Source organism: Dama dama, chromosome 5, assembly GCF_033118175.1.
Source record: "Dama dama isolate Ldn47 chromosome 5, ASM3311817v1, whole genome shotgun sequence".
Lineage (NCBI taxonomy): Eukaryota > Metazoa > Chordata > Mammalia > Artiodactyla > Cervidae > Dama > Dama dama.
In genome coordinates, this window is record NC_083685.1 from 13747597 (window position 1) to 13769637 (window position 22041).

Consider the following 22041-nt stretch of genomic DNA (forward strand, 5'->3'; position numbering starts at 1 on the left):
CAAGGAGGAGCTTATTCAATATGAATGAGCAAATATACATATTAAATCAAACATCACCCAACCCTCATCTTCTCAATTACTAAGGCCCAGTGATCTTAATTGCCCTGGGATCCACATAATCTTCGTGGGCATCAGAAAGACACGTTATTGTGGCAAACTGCTGGACTGAGAAGATGGACTATGGGCTCATTCATTCATCCTCAAGATAACTGCCAATTCCTTCCTTCTTTCATTCATTCTCAAGAGTCTTCAAGCAGCCTACATCCCATTGGGGTTTCCATACAAGCATAATTTTAAAAAAATGATATTTTATTTCCCAGTCTTCTCTGTTGGCTCCACTGTAGCCAATGAGTGAGTGTGGCTAGTTGAGGCTTTTCTGTCCCTTCACTCTCCTGCCAGCTTGGAAAGCAGATGTGATTTCTGGAGGCACAGCAGCTACTTTGTAATCAGCTACTTTTTAGGCACTAAGCAGGAAGAGAATCAAGCTAAGAATATCATAGAGGGACCCTGGAGCTGTTAAGCTAATTTCAAGATCTACCTCCCTCTGGACTTCATGTTATGTAAGGAAAATAAGTTATTAAGTCATATAAGAGTTGAGTTTTCTCATAACTGTAGCCAATTGTACACCTGATTTAAGTGCCAACTTATGAGAAAGATGAGCACACTCCTCAGGGAGCTTCTAATCTAGTAAGATGGGGTAAGAGAAAAATAATGATTAAAGAAGTTGCCATATGCCCACAGTTTTGCTGTCACCATCCAGAGAAATGGAAGCAAGGACATTCCCTGCCCAAGCCCTGCTCCTCAGATTCTTCTCCTTTCCTCTCCCAGTAGTCTCTGCCTCTCATGGAGCTCCCTGCAGCCAAAGCCACACATGGCCTCTGCTCCTGTGTGCATAGCCTCTCTGGTCTGTAAAAGCTCTAGAGTTCAGACCACATGCCAGGAATGAATTTCTAGATTATTACCCATCTTAGGTGGGCCCACACTTTTGAACCATAAATCCACTTTTCCTATCACCAGTCCCAACCTAGTCACTTTTTTCCTCCTCTAATTTAACGCCAGAGCAGTTTCTCCCATCCGTACTGGCCAGCAAGGATAAGACTTCTTTCTGTCTGAACCCCAGGTCCATTGCTCAGTTCCAAGGCGCAGTGACCCCTCCTTAAAGCCACAGAAAGGAAAAATAATCCCAGTTGCTGATTTGGTGCCCAATAATAAGAAGGAAATGGTGATGACTTTTTCTATTCATAGTAACAGCAACCACAAACATTCATGGATCACGTGACCCAGTCCAGAGTCCAGAGGAGCCCTCACAGTCCTGATACTCCTGGGAGCCTGGATGCTCCCGACACGTAGGAACTGTGTGTCTTCTCTTCACACTGTGGACCCAGTGCCCATCACATACTAAGTACTCATCAAGGTCGTAAATCCTCACCGCAGTCCAATGAAGTAAGATATGATGATCAATCCTATGTGACAGGTGAAAAAAACTGAGGCTCAAAGAGGGAAAGGAACTTGCCTACAGTCACACAGCTGATGGGGCAGGGCTAAGATTTGAACCTAGGTGCTCAGTTCTCTAAACACCACCTCCAGGACTCAGGGCTGTGTTCTGGACTATTTGGCTGCTCTTGGCTCAGATGGTAAAGAATCTGCCTGCAATTTGGGAGACCCAGATTTGACCCTTGGGTTGGAAAGATCCCCTGGAGAAGGAAATGGCAACCCACCTCAGTTTTCTTGCCTGGGAAATGCCACAGTCAGAGGAGTCTGGCAGGTTACAGTCCATGGGGTTGCAAAGAGTCAGACATGATTGAGTGATACAGCCAGTGAAATTTAGAGATGAAAAAGTACAGGGACAATGACATTAGTTAAGAGCTTTTCTTTTCACTCTGTGGAAACAAAAAGGCTCCTTGCTGATTCTCTGCCACTTTTCGTAAGAACAACATCCCAAGCTGCATAGGGAGGAAGTGTGCCATGAAGAAACAGTGATGCTGATAAAAATCACTTTTTCAGAGCATGAATTGAAGGCAATTACTCAGATTATCAAACCACTCTTCACAACAGATTCTAAGCCAGTTTCTTTAAACAGCAGCCCCCTATCTCTCTGACTTAAAAATGCAATCACTGATTGATTCATTCAAAAAACATTTATTGGGACTTCCCTAGTAGTCCAGTGGTTAAGACTCTGTGCTCCCACTGCAGGGGGCCTGGGGTCGAACCCTGTTCAGGGAACTCTTAACAGATCCCACATGCTGCAACTAAGACTCAGGACAGACAAATACATAAATATTGTTTAAAAAAATTTATCATTGAAACATGTAAATTATCCTATGTGAAACAAATCGCCAGTCCAGGTTCGATGTATGATACAGGGTGCTTGGGGCTGGTGCACTGGGATGACCCAGAGGGATGGGATGGGGAGGGAGGTGGGAGGGGGATTCAGGATGGGGAACACATGTACACCCATGGAGGATTCAAGTCAATGTATGGCAAAACCAATACAATATTGTAAAGTAAAATAAATAAACAAATAAATAAAAAAATAAAATTTATCAAGCCTCTACAGTATGCCAGGAACTCTTGTAGGTGCTGAAGCCATACCTTTGAATAAAATAGACAAAACCCTTGCCTTCACAGGGCTTATAGCCTTCAAGCAGGGAGACTGATAATGTGTTTGAAATAACCCCCACCAAAGAGATCCATGTCTTAATCCCTGAAACCTGCAACCTTACCTTATATGGAAAAAGGGGTGGAGCTTTACAGTTATAATTAAGAACCTTGAGATGGATAGAGTTTCCTGGACTGTCTAGGTGGGCTCTAAACACATCAGTTACAAGAGGGAAGCAGACAGAGATTTGACACACACAGAACAGAAAGCCATGTGAAGACAGAGAGTAGAAAGCCAAGTGAAGGCAGAGAAAAGGGCTTTGCAAGTGCTGGTCTTGAAGGTCGGGAGTGATGCTGACACAAGCCTAGGAACATCAGAAGCTGAAGAGGCAAGAAATGAGATCTCTGAGATCCTTCCGAGGATACCCTCCAGACACCTTGATTTTGACTGTGATATTGATTTCACATTCCTGACCTTAGGAACTGTGAGCGAATACATATCTGCTGTGTTTTTTTTTTTTTAATTGATCAATGGATTCATTTTTTTTAATTGGAGTATAATTGCTTGAGTACATCGTGTTAGTTTCTGCAGTACAACAACGTGGATCAGCTATATGTCTACATATCGAGCCCCGCCCTCCTGAACCTTCCTCCCCACCCCTCGCATCCCACCCTCTAGGTCATCACAGAGTTTTGAGCTAAGCTCCCTGCGCTGCACGGCAGCTGCCCACTAGCTATCACTTTTGCTAGAGTCTGTCATACAGAGCAAAAAAGTCCAAAAGAAAAAAACATATCTCATATATTAAGGCATATATGTGGAATCTAGAAAAATGGTCCCTATCAACCTCTCTGCAGAGGCTCAGAGGTAGAGAACGGAGGTGTGGACACAGCAGGGCAAGGAGTAGGGGGACAAATTGAGTAGCTTGGAAGCATCTGCTGTTTTAAGCCCTCAGGTTAATGGTAATCTGTTCCTACGAGACAAATACAGATACTTTTTAAAAATCTGATAAATGAACAATAGAGTGGCAGCTGCAGTTTACAAAGGATTCCGTGCACACACGTCTTTCCAGAAGAATGCCCCGCACGCAGCTCAGCCTCCCATGATGGAAAGTCCGGGGGTGGCTACTCAACCCTAAGGAAAGCCTGGGCTTCCGGCTCCACTTTCCTTCGCTCCCTGGCAGCTCAGGCCCAAGGTCGCAGGGGAGCCGGGACACGGGGCCCTCTGCCTGCATCCTGTTTAAGCCCAGTGACTTCCCTCGCCAATTAGAGGTTTCCCCTGCAGCTGGCCCTGCGCTCTCCACACCTGCCCAGGGAAGCATGTGTTGGCCATCAGACGCCATTTCTGCCACTGTCTCGTGTCACCTCATTGTTCCCTAGTTGGCAACCACTCTGGAGAAATGAGCCCTCTCGGAATGTTTGGGAGAGACTGAGCAAAAGATCGCCACAGCCCTCTTCTGGGGAAAGAAAGAGTAGTGATGGCAGCTACCCTTTATCAGCTGCCTATCTGGTGCCCTCACTGCTCCAGGTATGGTCCAGGCAGCACCCACACCCTAGGTCCCCCCGCTCAGACCTGCCCACTCAAGACCAACAAGATTCCCAGGAGGTTCACATGATGGGAGCAGGAGGAGCTCATCCAAACCTCCACGGAGGATAAGACCAGAGGAGAGGGGTTGCACATGGCCCTAGTTTCACTGCTTAAGGCACTCAGTAGCTCTGATTTGCCTGGGGAAGTTCTGATTTCCTCACTTTCAATCCATGGGCCCCCATCACTAGCCCGAGGGATGGGCATGGAATCTAGGTGTTAGTCAGTCAGTCCCTGTGGCCACAGAGATGGTTCTTAGTGACCCAATGCCTAATGAGCTACAGATAACTCCAGGCTAGGAGAGCTTCAAGAGAAGTCGGTGTGCCTTCCAGCTGCGGTTGGGCTTCCTAGTGCAATGACACCATCTTTCTCCAATGAGAAGAGGTCCTGGAGTTGCCACAGGGTCTCGTGAACAATGAAACCAACACAGAGATGAAGAGAAACCAAAGTAATGGAAGCCAAACTAGACCCTTCAATTATTCAACTTCATTAGTCTCTCAAAACAGAGTGATTCCAAATGCATATACATGATCATGGAGGACAGGGAAGTGAGTGGTTGTCTTCACTCCTTAAAAAACCCCAGAGCTCCCCAAAGAGGAGAGACGTTTGCCGAAGAAGTCCATTAAAATACGGTCATCATTACTAGTCTTGGGGAGAGTCAAATTAATACTCCAGTGAAATACCACCACACACCTACCAGAAGATCAAATTAAAAGGAAAAAGAGATGCTGGTCTTGTCAAACAGTAGCGAGGATGCAGGTCAGTTAGAATTCTCTTACACTGGTGATTAGAACGCAGTATGGCAACACCACTTGGGAAAACCGCTGGGCAGTATCATATACAGTTACACATTCTCTTATCATGTTACCCAGTAATGTGACTCTTAGGTATTAACCCAGGAGCAATAAAACAGATATCCAACACAAAGACCACAAACACATGTATGTATGTGAGTGCTCATAACAGCATCATTCATAATCATCCTAAACTGGAAACAGCCAAAATGTCCACCAGCTGATGAATGTATACACAAAAAGTGGAGTCTCCATTCAGTGGACTATTACTCAACCATAAACAAGAACAAACTACTGATACACACAACAGCATGGGTGAACCTCAAAAGTCTTATGGAAAGTGGAAGAAACAGGGGACAAAAGGCTACAGACTGAATAAGTTCCTTTCTATGACATTCTGAAAGAGGTGAAGCTATAGAGGCAGAAATCAGATCAATGACTGTCAGGGTCCTAGAGCCCAAGATGGACCAAGAAGCAAGCACAAAGGAACTTTGGGAGGGGATGGCAGTTTTCTACATCTTGATTGCAGTGGTTGCTGCTGCTGCTGCTGCTAAGTCGCTTCAGTCGTGTCCGACTCTGTGCGACCCCATAGACGGCAGCCCACCAGGCTCCCCCGTCCCTGGGATTCTCCAGGCAAGAACACTGGAGTGGGTTGCCATTTCCTTCTCCAATGCATGAAAGTGAAAAGTGAAAGTGAAGTCGCTCAGCTGTGTTCGACCCTTAGCGACCCCATGGACTGCAGCCCACCAGGCTCCTCTGCCCATGGGATTTTCCAGGCAAGAGTACTGGAGTGGGTTGCCATTGCCTTCTCCGATTGCAGTGGTTACATGATCATAAATATTTGTTAGAATTCATCAAACTCATCAATGAACTTATGGATGAAAGATGTATTTTACTGGATATAAATTAAATCTCAATAAATCTGACTTAAAAAAAATAAACCAAATGAATCCCAAAGTGCTTATTCTGTCTACTAAACCCTTTTCCAGGACTAATTCTTCGAACCCTTCTAGGAACCTTCGCAGGTGGCTCAGCAGTAAAGAATCTGCCTGTCAATGCAGGAGACCGGGGTTCGATCCTTGGGTCAGGAAGATCCCCTAGTGAAGGAAATGACAACCCACTCCAGTATTCTTGCCTGGGAAATCCCATGGACAGAGGAGCCTGGCAGGCTATAGTCCATGGGGTCACAAAGAGTCAGATATGACTTGGTGACTAAACAACAACAAGACGAACCTTACAGGGCATGTAACTAGTATTATCACCATCTTACAGATGCAAAAAATGAGACACGGAGAGATTGAGTAACCTGACCACCATCCCCCAGCAAGTTAATGGCAGGCCTGGAACTCAGTTTCAACAAGTACTGCCTCAAGCTCACGCTCTTAACCACTTCGCCATCTTTGTAAATGGGGGGCAAGGCCACATGCACAGGGGGGGCTGGGGGCGGGGAGAAATGAGCGCAAAGGGGATACAGCCTTGTTCCAGCCCCAGAGATGATTTCCCCACCACTGCTGCTCCAATTCTTCTGACTCATTCCTCAATGCCAACCAACTCCCTCTGGCCCCCTAACCAGAAAGTCAGCACGATTCTGCGAGAAAAGAAGACTGCGTCCTACAAGCGCTCGGTGGATTTCCCTGACATCTTGTCAGCACTCAGAACACCCATGACAGCTTCTCCTGAAATATTTCCCAAGCGAGCGTTCTGGCTGCCCCGGCCAGTGGGGCCTCTGACAGTCCCCCTTTCACCTGGTGTAAATGCCTGTTGACAAGGTTCCCAAGGCTCAGATCCGACCTTGCTCCACCCCATGAGATCAAACGCAGAAAGTGCATCATATGATGCTGTCGAAAGCCCATTTCTCCTCCTCTTACCAATGTGAGTTGGAAGGTGGTGAAGATGCTCTCCCAGGCGCTGTGTCTACTTGGCGGGCCAGGAGCAGAGGGTGTTTTTCCAAACAGCAGGAAAAAGTCAGCGGGGGCTGCCAACCCAGGCCCTGGGACTGATGCGTGGGAGCAAGGACTATAGGGCCCCGTCTGGCTTCCAATTCTGGAGCTTCATGAAGGGTCACAAATATCTGTGCTGAAATATTTTTCTCTCTGCTCAGCTAGAAAGATTTGCCAGACTCTACATCAAGTCTTCTCCAAGTAAGCGGCTAGAACCCAGTGTCCAGGGACCCTAGAATAACAAAAATGAGAACAACTGCTTAAACAAGGAAAAGTCTGAACAACTTGGCAAGATCTTTTTTGACTCTGCCCTAGGGTTTGTTGACAGTCAGTTAAAGTGGGATTTAAGCCAAGCGGTATGGAGAAGTTGGGAATCTTAACACCCTTCTGGACTTTGTTCTCAAACTTTATCATTCCTCGGTTTCTATTATTTTCTTAGTTGCATGGCAAACGAGTTTCATGTTGAGGGCCATGTCTGAATGGTTGGTTCTGACTATTTTTATGTTAAGAAGGATTCTGGGGACTTCCCTGGCAGTCCAGTGGTTAAGAATTCACCTTGTAATTCAGGGACACAGGTTGATCCCTGGTCCAGGGAGATTCCACGTGCTGCTGGGCAACTAAGCCCAGGCGTCACAACTGCTTAGCCTGCACACTCTGGAGCTCACATGCCACAATTAAAGAGAAGCCCACAGTCTGCAACTAAGATCCGACACAGCCAAGTAAACAAATAATTAAAAAAAAAAAAAAAAAAAAAAAGATTCTAGGCTAAGCATGGACTCAGTGAAAACTATTGTGATCTATTAGTGATGTCTGCCATGGGTGAGGCAAGGAGGAACACAGAAGGCATGCCACATATTTTCCATCCCTGTTTTATACAAAAAGGATATAGCAATAGAAGGAAGACTCCAGGAAAAGAAAAGGTCAAACATGAATGCAATCTGATTCGCTGAAAACCACCAGATATCTTTTAGAAACTGCACATGACAGCCATAGCTGCAGCTGCTATCTCTAGCCCAACCCCAGAGAATTCAGAAAACACTGGTGGTAGAAGATGCTCAGTCATGTCCGACTCTTTGAGGCTGCATGGGCTGTGGCCCCATGGACTGCAGCCCACCAGGTTCCTCTGTCCATGGAATTCTCCAGGCAAGAATACTAGAGCAGGTAGCTATTTCCTCCTCTAGGGGATCTTCCCAACCCAGAGACTGAACCCAGGTCTCCCGCACTGCAGGCAATTCTTTACTGTCTGCACTAACAGGGAAGCCTGTCAAAAAACACTAGACATCTGCAAAGCATACAGTTTTCTTCTGAGAAAGACACAGTTTCTTCTGCATAAAGATGTCACGATTGTGCTCTGTGGTGCTCTACTAACCTGGCCACCACGGACTCGTGGAAGGCACCAGTTCTTGTAGATAAAATTTTATGGAAACACATCATTTTGTTGATGTAGTGTTTCTGAATGCTTCTGCACTCCAGCGATGGAATAGAATAGTTGTGACAGAGGCTGCATGGCCTACAGAATCTAAGATATTTATTATCTGGTCCTTTACAGAAAGTTTACTGGCCCCTGGATTAAACAATTGCCATCCAAGCCAAAAGCAATTGAGGGAAGTCTGTTCCTAATAGGAGTCAAGCATTTATAAGTTGTCTTGGGAGACAGTCTGTCCTATAAAGGCATGCCATATTGGCTGATGACAATTACCCCAATTGGATTCTCTCTCTCTGTCTCCCTCTCTGTCTCTGTCTCTGTCACACACACACATACACACACACACACACACACACACAATATGAATGAAAGATGCAGAATTTACTGGAACTATTGTTAGATCCAGAGTGGAAATGGAAATGAATCATTGGTCCAATTATCTAGGAAGCTTGCTCCCTATCCTGGTCTTAAAAGTATTGAGATACAAGTGTGTTTATGGCTACTAAATCCTCTGTGCTTTCACATGTCCTTGCATGTCTTTAAAACAAATTCTCATCACCTAAGGGCCAGAGGGTCATGAGATTTCATCTCATACCACCTCTGGTAACACCTCCCCAGTTCATTGTCTTAAGAAACTGGACAGTGAAAGAAAGAGTAGCGGTGATAGATTGGTGATGTCTGCCGGGGCAATGGAATGAGAGATAATAATGTGTGCTATGTATTCGACAGCTTGGGCTTCAGTTAATTGGATGTATTCCTTCGTTGCAACCAATATATCCACCTTCTCACCTCCTTCTCTCATCTCCTTTGGAAGGTAGAGCTTGTAAACTATCATTCTGTTCTTGATTATACACTTATGTGCAATTCTCTTCTAGTCGTTTCATACGCCATGTTGATTTCCTCCACCAAATGACAAACATCTCAAAAATATGCCATTGTTCTTATTTTTAAGAACACTCTTAGCAGCAGGCACCCTACTAGGCATGTTGAACTCACTTCATGGCTCCTTGAGCTTCTCATTTGAGCACTGGGGCCCCACCCTTCCACTTAGAAGTTTGACTCTTCATGTACTCCTATCAACTTGGAGGAAGAACGTCCTCCTTCTAGCTGTTCTAAAATGTTTCCTTTAATTCCTCAATCCTCTCTTCTTGTGCAGCCCACTGTGGAGAGGCAATGGAACATCTCTGCCCTGGCTGGCTTGGCCAGGAGCCATATGACTGCAAAGTCCCTGTTTTTTCAGGGCCAAATGACCATTCACAAGAAGCTAAAATTACACTTTGTTTCCAAGTTCTAATCCCGACCTGTGTTTGCTTCCTTTCTGGCCTCTAAGTTTACCTCACCATCCAGCTCTGCCCCAACCCTCTCAATGACCCTTCTTTCTGAAACAGTGGTCCCTAACCTTTTCAGCACCAGGGACTGGTTTCATGGAAGACAGTTTTTCTATGGACCAGGGTTTGGGGGGATGGTTTCTGGATGATTCAAGCACACTACATTTATTGCGCACTTTATTTTTATTGTTATTACATCAGCTCCACCTCAGATCATAAGGCATTAGATTCTGGAGGCTGAGGACCCCTACTCTAAAAACACAACTTGCAGAGGATCCCGTACAACAAAAGTGTTCATTACTTAAACTAGTCTCTGGGTCCCACTTTGGTTCAAATAGGACCCCACTGCTGTTGGGAGTGGTAAAGGGGCAGCTGGGTTGGAGACACTGGTATGCAACTCACCCAAGTCCCTCACCAAGCATTCTTTCTACCCCCACCAAGGCCAGCCCCGTCCCTGTTATAGCTCTGCTCCCAGCATCATCCTCAGAGAGAGACACCTGGACCAACTCAGGTAAGAAGGAGCCACCTTATGGAAAGGTAAGGACTCTGCTGACCAGGCCATGCACACACCCATTTCTACTTCTTCAACCCACAGGCTGATCAGCTTCCCCTCCTGTCATCACAGTGGACTGGATCCCACACTCTCTCATTCAACTTCCAGCCCATTGTAAGGATGGACTGTCAAGCACATGGGCCCTTGGGATTACCAAAGCCTATCCTTGTCGCCCTCCTCTTGGAGACAGGGCGTGATTACCGCATCACCTACCTCCCCAGACCCATTCCTCTTCCTCCCACCCCACCTCCTGCTCATCTTTCCATTCTGACCTTGGTCACATTCTCTTTTCCTGGGGGCTGAGCCCCTAGGGGCTTCATATCATCCTTTAGGCTTGTGGCTGGATTCCAGGCTTAGAGAGTTTGTCCAGTGTAAAGAAGAGATCCCACCAATGCCAACAGCTAATGGGAACCATTGTACTGTCTTTCGAAAAGCAGGGGGTCAGCACCTCCAATTGGGGGTTACAAGGCTGCCTTCTTGTTTCCCACAGTTCCTCCTACTGTGCTGGGCATCCCAAAGACAGCTGATGCCTTAGCCAGTCTCCACGTAGAAACGTAGAAACACAGGGAGGCATGAGAACAGGAGGGAGGCATGAGAACAGGAAATTGGAGATAAAGACAGAGCGGGGGAGGAGATGGGAGAAGAGGAGGAAAGAGATCTTTAAGAACTGCCCTGCTATGTGTAAAATAGACAACTGGTGAGAACCTCCTGTATAGCAGAGGGCACAGTGCTCAGTGCTGGGCAGTGAGCTAAACGGGAAGGAAAGCTAAAGAAGAAGGGTTATATGTATACATGTGACGGAGTCACTTTGCTGTGTGGCAGGGAACTAACACAACATGGTATTGCAACTATACTCCAATAAAAATTAAAAGAAAAAAGAACACAGAAGAACTCCATGTATTTGCTGGTTCAATTCCAGGCTTTGAAATGTAAAGAACTGCCTGTTCCTTTTTCTTTTTTTATATATAGATTCATAGCCTACAGTGTTGTTAACAAGCTGAGCAGACATCAATTTCACGGTTACATCTCGATTTGGTTATTGGTGCTAGTGACATTAACGATGCCCTCAATAGTGAAATCCACAGATAATCCCCCAGTCTTCCAATTGCCTTGTCTTGGTCCCTCCTCTGAAAACTAGGATCTTTCTGCACCATAACCAGAAACTGTGCTTTCACCTCCTCTTAATGACTCTGCCCGCTCTTCTCACATAGAGACCTATGCCCAAGCAAGAAGGCATAAATCTTATTAGTAGATTATGCTCCATCCCCACCCACTCCCCAAGGAATCCTTGCCTACGTGGTGCATGCCTGGGCCATTCTTACAAGGGTAGATTGAAGGATAGGCTTCCCCAGTGGCTCAGTGGTAAAGAATCTGCCTGCAATGCAGGAGCTGCAGGAGATGTGGGTTCAATCCCTGGGTCAGGAAGATCCCCTGGAGAAGGGCATCATTCCCATTCCAATATTTTTGCCTGGAGAATCCCATGGACAGAGGAGCCTGGCAGGCTATAGTCCATAGGGTCGCAAAGAGTCAGACACAACTCAAGCGACTCACAAGCATGCACAGATGGATGGATACCCAATATTTGAAGTGTTACAGTGCTATCTTTCTCATCGTACCAGTCAAGGAAGCCATAGGGTGGATAGAGAATGGACCAGATTATAAATCAGCAAGATTGAGTTCTAGTTCCCCTGGCTCTTCCAGCTGTTTCTTGTGTAACCTGGACCAAGTCTCATCCTCTCTTATGCCTCAGTTTTCCCATCTGTAGAATGGAGGAAATAATGCCTATCTCGCAGGACTGGGGTGAGAATTCAATGTGAGGGTCCATAGAGTGCTTAATCAACAGTGACTGGCTCCTGATGAGGGCTCAGAGGCTGGCTAGCCTTCACCATCTTCAGCGTTATTATTATTGATCAATATTGTCAACTTCAAGAACCCTTCTATCCACCGAAGCCCCCTCATACTCAAACGCTCTAGCTATTAGAGAAGAACCCAGAACTGTCTCCAGAAAGGACCCCTCCCCACCCCTTTTGCCTCCTCCTCCGCTGTCTGTTGGGGGTTTGCTGACAAGCCACAAGGCCCAGAGAGAAAGGGCAGCTTTGAGTGGGGCTGGAGACAGGCGGCCGGCGGAGGCGGCCAGTTTTTTGCCCACAAACAAAAGTTGCCTTTCATCCGATCCACCGCTCCCGAAGAGGACTCAACTTCCTCCTTGCCCGGGGAAGTTGTGCATGAAAGCCGACAACAGAGGCGAGAAAACCGCCAGCGCTCTCAGCGCACGATAAAACCATTACAATCAATTTAGGCAGCTCGCAGGCGCGCAGACAGACTCGGTGTCGACTGGATTCTGTTACAGGGAGCAGAGGGGTGAGGGAGGCTGGAGAGTGGGGCTGGGGCAGGTGGGCGGCGGGAGGCGGGGGAGCCCTTCTGGGAGGCTGGAGCATTTGGCCTTCCTCGGATGGGCCCCCATTAAGGCTGCAGGCTGGCGCCACTGCTGCGGGGGCTCGCTACCCGCTGAAACTGTCATCCACCGCTCTCTCCTCGAGGAAGGGAAGATGGGTGCGGGGGGTGGGGGCGGGGGGCAACCAGTGTTAGCTTAACTCCTGTGGTCTCGAAGACTAATTGCTCACGGTGGAAACACGCCTCAAAGTGCTTTGGCCTCGTCAGTAAGAGGGGATGAGATGCCTCCCAGGCCGCAGAGCATTGATCTGTTTCCTCCCCACCCCCCTCCTTCTGGCGGCCCTCCCTGACATCTCCCGCCCCCCGCCCCCCACCCGGGTGTTGCTCTGGCTTCTGCTCCTTGTGACTCTTCTTCCTTTTTTTTTCTTAAGTGTTTTCAAAGCGTGTGTTTATCAGGAGTGGTGCCTAAGTGCTAATTGTTACACCACAGATTGATCGGCGACGAGATGGCTTGCCAAGTTCCTCTGGGGGAGGGGGCAGGGGAGGAGGGAGGAAGGACGAGGAGGGGCAGGGGGAAGGGGAGGAGGGGAAGGGAGGAGGGGACCGCGCGGGGAGCATTTGTGGGAGGGGGGAGGCAGGCGGAGGAGAGGGGAATCCTTGGATGCTTCTGAGTTTCCTCTCCAGCTGTGTCTTTCTGGGTTGGAAAGGATGCCCACTGTTGGGAGGTGGCAGCTGGGCCACCTCTATTGATATTATTATTTTGGGTTTTGGAAGAGTGGCAAAGATTTAGACACAAGCGCTGTCCCTGGACCAGGCTCAAGCTGATGGAGAGGAGCCAGGGTGTAAGTGGGAGGTCAGACATTCCCTAGCCCTGGGCAGGGAGAGCCTGGCTTATCCATGAGACCTTCTCAGCATCTCTACCCGGGGTCAAGGTAGGGGTCCCAGGTTTGCACACTAGAGGACCTTGTACCTACCCCACTCCCGTTTATCACAGTTACCTCTTTAACTACCTGGCTCTTTTCACTGGCCAGTGTGCCCCTTAATGATCACAACCATTGCTGGGCCAACCATGGCTGGGTCAGCAGAACTTAACACAAAACCTGATGCACTGTTCCTAAGGCGGGTGGATTTGATGTGTCTGGAAAAACTGGTTAGCTGACAACTTTAGGACTCCGGAAAGTCGCAGACAGTGGGAGGCCCCTTTTGGCTCCCACAGTTCCTTTAAAAGACAATACAGGGTGCTTCCTCACAAGGTACAGAATCTCAGTCTCAGCAACTAATACCCCCAAACATTCCCACCTGACAGGTTAGCCTGAAGATTCAGAATGAGCATCTGCTTAAAGTGAGACAGTATGGAATCTATAACTGCAATTGTGAAATCCTATCAGGTTGGAAGAACAGCTTTGGACCCATGTCCAAACTTCATCTTCCAGGTAGAAGGGAAGATGGGGATAGGCAATGTAAGTGGTGAGGGCACTTTGAAGTTAGACAGCCTGGATCCCACCATTCACTACCAGACTGGCATTGGCAAGCTTTCCAATGCCTCAGCTTCTTCACCTGCAAAATAGGTGATGACAATGCATGACCTGTAGGGGGTGCCAAGGGCAGAAAAAAAAGACACCTAGTGAAAGGTAAATGCTTCTGTGTTGCTGTTGCTATTCCGTTGCTCAGTCAAGTCCAACTCTTTGCAACCCCATGGACTGTAGCCCGCCAGGGTCCTCTGCCCATGGGATTCTCCAGGCAAGAATGCTGGAGTGGGTTGCCATGCCCTCCTCCAGGGGATCTTCCTGACCCAGGGATCAAACCCACGTCTCCTGCATTGCAGGTGGATTCTTTTAAGGCTGAGCCACCATGGAATGCAAAAGTAGAAAGTCAAGAGATACCTGGAGTAACAGGCAAATTTGGCCTTGGAGTACAAAATGAAGCAGGGCAAAGGCTAACAGAATTTTGCCAAGAGAACACACTGGTCATAGCAAACACCCTCTTCCAGCAACACAAGAGAAGACTCTACACATGGATATAACCAGATGGTCAACACCGAAATCAGATTGATTAAATTCTCTGCAGCCAAAGACGGAGAAGCTCTATACAGTCAGCAAAAACAAGACCGGGAGCTGACTGTGGTTCAGATCATGAACTCCTTATGGCCAAATTCAGAATTAAATGGAAGAAAGTAGGGAAAACCACTAGACCATTCAGGTATGACCTAAATCAAATCCCTAACAATTATACAGTGGAAGTGAGAAATAGATTTAAGGGACTAGATCTGATAGACAGAGAGCCTGATGAACTATGGACGGAGGTTCGTGACATTGTACAGGAGACAGGGAGGAAGATCATCCCCAAGAAAAAGAAATGCAAAAAAGGCAAAATGGCTGTCTGAGGAGGCCTTACAAATAGGTGAAAAAAAGAAGAGAAGGTAAAGGCAAAGGAGAAAAGGAAAGATATACCCATTTGCATGCAGAGTTCCAAAGAATAGCAAGGAGAGATAAGAAAGCCTTCTTCAGTGATCAACCCAAAGAGAGAGGAAAACAATAGAATGGGAAAGACTAGATATCTCTTCAAGAAAATGAGAGATACCAAGGGAACATTTCATGCAAAGATAGGCACAATTAAGGACAGAAGTGGTATGCACCTAGCAGAAGCAGAAGATATTAAGAAGAGGTGGCAAGAATACACAGAAGAACTATACAAAAAAGATCTTCATGACCCAGATAACCACAACCGTCTGATCACTCACCTAGAGCCAGACATCCTGGAATGCAAAGTCAAGCGGGCCTTAGGAAGCATCACTACAAACAAAGCTAGTAAAGGTGATGGAATTCCAGTTCAGCTATTTCAAATCCTAAAAGATGATGCTGTGAAAGTACTGCACTCAATATGCCAGCAAATTTGGAAAACTCAGCAGCGGCCACAGGACTGGAAAACGTCAGTTTTCATTCCAGTCCCTAAGAAAGGCTATGCTAAAGAATGTTCAAATTACCACACAATTGCACTCATCTCACACACTAGCAAAGGAATGCTCAAAATTCTCCCAAGCCAGGCTTCAACAGTACGTGAACCTTGAACTTCTGGATGTTCAAAGTGGATTTAGAAAAGGCAGAGGAACCAGAGATCAAATTGCCTACATCCATTGGATCATCGAAAAAGCAAGAGAGTTCCAGAAAAAGCATCTACTTCTGCTTTATTGACTATGCCAAAGACTTTGACTGTGTGGATCACAACAAACTGTGGAAAATTCTTCAAGAGATGGGAATACCAGACCATCTGACCTGTCTCCTGAGAAATCTCTATGCAGGTCAAGAAACAACAGTTAGAACTGGACATGGAACAACAGACTGGTTCCAAATCGGAAAAGGAGTACGTCAAGGCTGTATTGTCACCCTGCTTATTTAGCTTATATGCAGAGTACATCATGCAAAATGCCATGCTGGATGAAGCATAAGCAGGAATCAAGATTGCCGGGAGAAATATCAATAACCTCAGATATGCAGATGATACCACCCTTATGGCAGAAAGCAAAGAAGAACTAAAGAGCCTCTTGATGAAAGTGAAAGAGGAGAGTAAAAAGGCTGGCTTAAAACTCAACATTCAGAAAGCTAAGATCATGGCATCTGGTCCCATCACTTCATGGCACATAGATGGGGAAACAATGGCAATAGTGAAAGACTTTATTCTTTGGACTCCAAAATCACTCCAGATGGTGACTGCAACCATGAAATTAAAAGACACTTGCTCCTTGGAAGAAAAGCTATGACCAACCTAGACAGCATATTAAAAAGCAGAGACATTACTTTGCTAACAAAGGTCCAACTAGTCAAAGCTATGGTTTTTCCAGTAGTCGTGTATGGATATGAGAATTGGACTATAAAGAAAGCTGAGCGCTGAAGAATTGATGCTTTTGAATTGTTGGAGAAGACTCTTGACTCTTGACCCTTGGACTGCAAGGAGATTGACTAGGAGAATCAGTCCATGCTAAAGGAAATCAATCCTGAATATTCATTGGAAGGACTGATGCTGAAGCTGAAACTCCAATCCTTTGGCCACCTGATGTGAAGAACTGACTCACTGGGAAAGACCCTGATGCTGGGAAAGATTGAAGGCAGGAGGAGAAGGGGACGACAGAGGATGAGATGGTTGGATGGCATCACTGACTCTATGGACATGAGTTTGAGCAAGCTCTGGGAGTTGGTGATGGACAGGGAAAACTGGCATGCTCCAGTCCATGGGATCACAAAGATCTGGACACGACTGAGTGACTGAACTGTCACCATGAAGCCCAAATGCTCCTTATGCAGTGGCTATTACAATCACTGCAAGGTCAGTTTCTTTCTTTGTTCTGGGATATTCAGTGTCATATATTCTTGGTACTCAGCATATGGAGCAGCAGCCTGGGCTCAGCTGGGAGCTTCTGAGAAATGGAGAGCCTGGGACACTGCCCCAGATCTACTGAACCAGATCTGCATGTTCCCTTGGCCCCCAGGAGGCACGGCTGCCCTGAAGTTTGAAAAACACTGGCTGTGCCACTCTAAAGCCCCTCCCTCTCAACTTTGAATTTAATAGATGCACAGCTCATGCCTGCACCTCTTGGTGAGGACGTGAGTCTCTGCTTGGTCTTCTACTCTTTGGCCAACCAGGAACTGAGGCCCCGTTTGGGATTTTGCCACTCTTTCTTGGGGCAGGCATCCTCTAGGTGATGCTCGCTCCCTGGGAAATCAAACTCTGGACAGTTCTACCCTGCAAATAACCACCCTGCTCAGAGTTCAACTGTAGCCTTGACTGGTGGATGAAGTATCCCGGGAAGCAGGAGGATAAGATGGTTCAGGATGTCCATGCTGGGGCCAGCCCTTTGCACAAGTGCTGAGAATAGTTCATGAGACGTACTTACTTTAATACACACCCATCCCTCTTTCTGCTGTGAATGCTTCTATCACTGACTGCCTCCTTTGCATCATTCAAATTTGACCCAGATGTCACCTTCACAGGGGCATTTCCTCCCTGACCCCTTAAGCATCCACCCTTTCTCTCTCTCATTACCCTGTTTTTTTCTTCTTCAGCACTTACACATGCTGAAAATGCTCATTCACTATATCTTCCTTATCTGCATCTACCTATCCACCAAATAGAACTAAGCCCCTTGAGGTCAGCAGGTCTGTTCTCATCACCACTGTACCCATAATGCCTGGAACAGGACATAGTAGGTGCTTCAAGGAGATCAAACCAGTCGATCCTAAAGGTAATCAACCCTGAATACTCATTGGAACGACTGATGCTGAAGCGGAAACTCCAATACTTTGGTCACCTGATGCAAAGAGCTGACTCACTGGAAAAGACCCTGATGCTGGGAAAGATTGAGGGCAGGAGGAGAAGTGGTCAACAGAGGATGAGATGGTTGGATGGTCTCATCGACTCAATGGACATGAGTTTTAGCAAACTCAGGGAGATAGTGAAGGACAGGGAAGCCTGGTGTGCTGCAATCCATGGGGTCAAACAAAACCGAGCGGCTGAACAATAAGGTGCTTCAAAATTAATGCACTGCCTCAAGTTTCCTGATCTATAAAATGAGGATAAAATAATGCCTCATCCAGAGGTGTTTGTGAGATGGTCATGGAAAGATCTTCAATCAAGTACTGATGTCTGATTAATACTAAATAAGTAACAATAATTAACTAGAGCAGTAGCAGTGTCATTATCTATCCATTTGGCTTTGCTGGATCTCCATCGTGTCTTGCAGGCTTTCTCTGGTTGTGGGGAATAAGGGGTTTCTCTGGCTATGCTGTGGGGCTTAGTTACCCCACAGCATGTGGGATCTTAGTTCCCTGGCCAGGGATCGATCCTGCGTCCCTTGCATTGGCAAGTGGATTCTTAACCACTGGACCACCAGGGATGTCCCTGGTATAATTTAATACCAAAAACAAACAGAAAGAGATCTTCATTCACCTCTACTCTTGAAAATAAACGCTACTGCAATTACTACTACAAACCACTACCACTATGAATAATGATCTAAAAAGACAGTCACAAACATGGAAGTCCATCGCCGTCTCAAACTGGTGTTTTGGTTTGTGTGTGAGCTTGTTTGGGGACCTAAGTTAAAATACACAGGGGTTTGAATAGCAGAATCAATGAACCAATGAGTAATATTTTCTAACTGCCTGTCCTGGGGCAAATACTATACCTGTGTGATCCTCAATTTCTTCATCATGAAATGCTGGGTAATAATAGCTATTTCATGAAGCATGGTGAGGATAGAGATACAATGCATACAAAAGCAGCTGGCTGAGCTATAGCAACCCCTGACAAATGTTGCCTTTTCTAATTTCATTCTTTCCCCAGCTCCTGTCATTGAGCCATACTTAAAAGTATTTGCCTCATTTTACAGGCAAGGAAATGATGCTCAGAGAAGTGTGAGAGTGTCCAAGTCCCCCGTCCCTTCGGCCTCTTTCTGTCTCTCTCTCTCTCATAAACACACTCTTATCTATCAGGGAAGCAAGGATAAAAATCCGACAGTTTCTGCTTCCAGATCATTCCCACAAGAGACAGCACCAAGATTCCACCCCAGTTCCATCCTTCAGCTCTGGCATTTGGTAAATCTATCTCCAGCAATGTTAGTGAGCCCTAGGGGGGAATCTCTGAAGTCATTTTAAGACCTATAAACAAATCGTGAAAAAATAATCCTTGTCTGGGACTGCTGATCACCTTCCTTCTTCAACGCAGTCTAAGGATTCCTGCAGGGTTGGTTGTCTTAGATCTTTGTTTTACAAACTATTCCTTCAGCTTTAATGCTATTTGTCTGTAGCCTCTCATATGGAGGTACTGATAAGGATGATGTTTGTGATGATAATTATGACGAGGATAAGGAGGAGGGGAAGGATGGTGATGTTGATGATGAAGACAATAGCTAGTATTTTTGAGTGGTCCATTTATGGGTTCTCTACCTAACATTCTAAAGCTGTGTTTTCCTCTTTAACTCTCAGAGTAACCTCATGACTTAGGTATTTCCTTCTTACAAGTGAGGGAGCAGAGTCTCCAAGAAAGAAAGCTGCTGCGTGGGGTCAGGCAGTCAGTGCCTGGTCAGGCCTGGACATGAAGCCAGATCTGTTTAACCTCCAAGTTGAAATGGTGACCTCCGATCGTGTCCAGTAGAAGCCTTGGAAAAATCTCTGGGAATCCTTGGGCTCTGAGGGACTCCATTTGAAATGCACTAGTCTCCATCTCTTCTAAATCCAAGCATCTGTCATTTTTAATTGTTGGATGTTCGAACTCTATAATCCCCTCTGCTGCTCACTGTAAAAATTTGAAAGATGAAAGAAAGAACTGACTAAGAAAGAGACCAGAATACAAGCCCGGTCAGTATCTTTTCTCCAACAGCCCCTTGGACACCATTTGCCAGGTAAGTAGACTTCTACTGCAGGCAGGGTATATTTTGATGATAATTCCTGGGTTCAGACCTGAGCTCCACTACTCCAATTGCTGTGTGACCTTGGGCAAGTACCCTGATGTCTCTGAGCCTCACCTTCCTCATCTGATAAAGATAATAATAGTACTAACTCCATAGAGTTGTTACTGGATTAAAGGAAATCCTCCATTTAACTGTTATCACACTGCCTGGTTTATGATAAGACCTCCACAAAGTCTTGATGTGTAGCTATACAAGGGCTTTCAAAAATTGTGCTTAGCAGCTGAACACTCTTTTTCTTAAACACTTTAAAGTCAGTCTTAAACAGAGACAAATATTAAGGCAGATAAGAAGAAGAGCTGCTCTATTTAAAGTGGCAGCCCCTCCATCTATCCCTTTGGCATAAGCATAGAATCTTTGGAAGTCAGTTTCAAAACCAGTGAGCTACCCAACAATTGAGTACCCAACTACATGTATCCTATCCTCAAGGTCAAAGTCCCTTACTTCCTCCCCACCTGCACCAAGAGAGGACTCAAAGGAAGAATCTTATGGCTCCAAAATAATGTTGTTGTTGCTTTTACTTCTTCCTTCTATTTCAAGAGCTGTCAAATAAGAATTTTTTGATAAGAGATGATTTAGGCCAGTATTACTTACTATACAACCATTCTGAACGGATGGGGCATGGATGGATAGATGGCTAGGTGGATGGATGGATGAATGGAAGGCTGGATGATGGATGAATAGATGGATGGGTGGATGGATGGATGGGTAGATGAAACATGGCTCAAGAGAGAGATAAGTACTAAGAGGTAACCTGTCCACACAAGCAATGATGATGCATAAACTTTCTGTCTAGAGAGGGATTAAGGGACGGGAGAGAAAGTAATGGCCACCAGGCTCCACGGCAGGTGATTATCTCACATTACCTTGTTTAATCCTCACCTCTGCCCTCAGAGGAAGAACTTGTCTCCCCTTTCTGCAGAGGAGGAAAGAGAAGATTAGAGAATTTCAGCAACCTGCCCAAGCTATGAAGCAGCAGGCCCAGGTCCTTGTCATCAAGTCACCATGCTTTCTGCATAGAGGTTTCCCCCATAGTGGATTTTCCAGAAATGTCATAGAAAGTTATTCAAAGAAACTCAGCTAATAGAAGAAAAGGAACAAAAGAGAGGAAAAGAAAGAGACAAGGCTTAAGGATATGGAAAGACTAACATCTGTTGGGCACCCACTGTATACCAGACCCTGGATTTTACATGCATTTTCAGTTTAACTCTCACCAATAACCCATAAAGTCGTGATTATTAACTTTATTTTTGGTGATTAAGAAACAGAGACCCAGAGAGGTTAATAAGGAACTCTCCCAGTATCACATCCTCATTTGTCCAGGTCAAGAGCTTCTATGTGAAACAGATCAGAAGTCTAATTCTGCAAGACAGAATTTTCAGAAATGAAGAGGATCAAGAGAGAAAAAAGGAAAGAATATATGCAGATACCCAAATAAGGGGGACAAGAAAGAAAAGCCAGATGAGGACTAGAAGGAGGAAAGGAGAGGAAACACACTGGAAACAAAAAGGGGGAAAAGGGGGTAAGGATGAGGAAGGGAAAACAAAGGGCTGCTTTCTGGATCTGCTCCTGTCCAGAGAAACCGCAGCACAAATTGCAGTGGACGGTTCCCCCTCTCACAAAGTGGCTTTTAGCTCCCACGCCTCCCCTCCCAGGGCCAGGCGAGAGACGACTGGCGTCGGCTGCAACGTGTCTGAGGGCGCTGGCAGGAAGATCCCAAGGAAAGCTCAGTGTCTGGGGTCATCCGATTAAAGGAGGCGGTGAGGCTGCAAATGGAGGAGGCGGGGGAAGTGGGGAGAAGGAGGGGCAGAGAAGGGGGGCTGCCGACCCCCATGACCTCCTGCCTGCTCTAACCCGATATAACAAATAGTCCTGGAAAACAAAATAGTATTAACCCTTCCAGCCAGGTCAACCCCTTCTGCATTTGCCTGGGACTGGGGGACTCCGTCTCTCAGAGGGTTTAACTC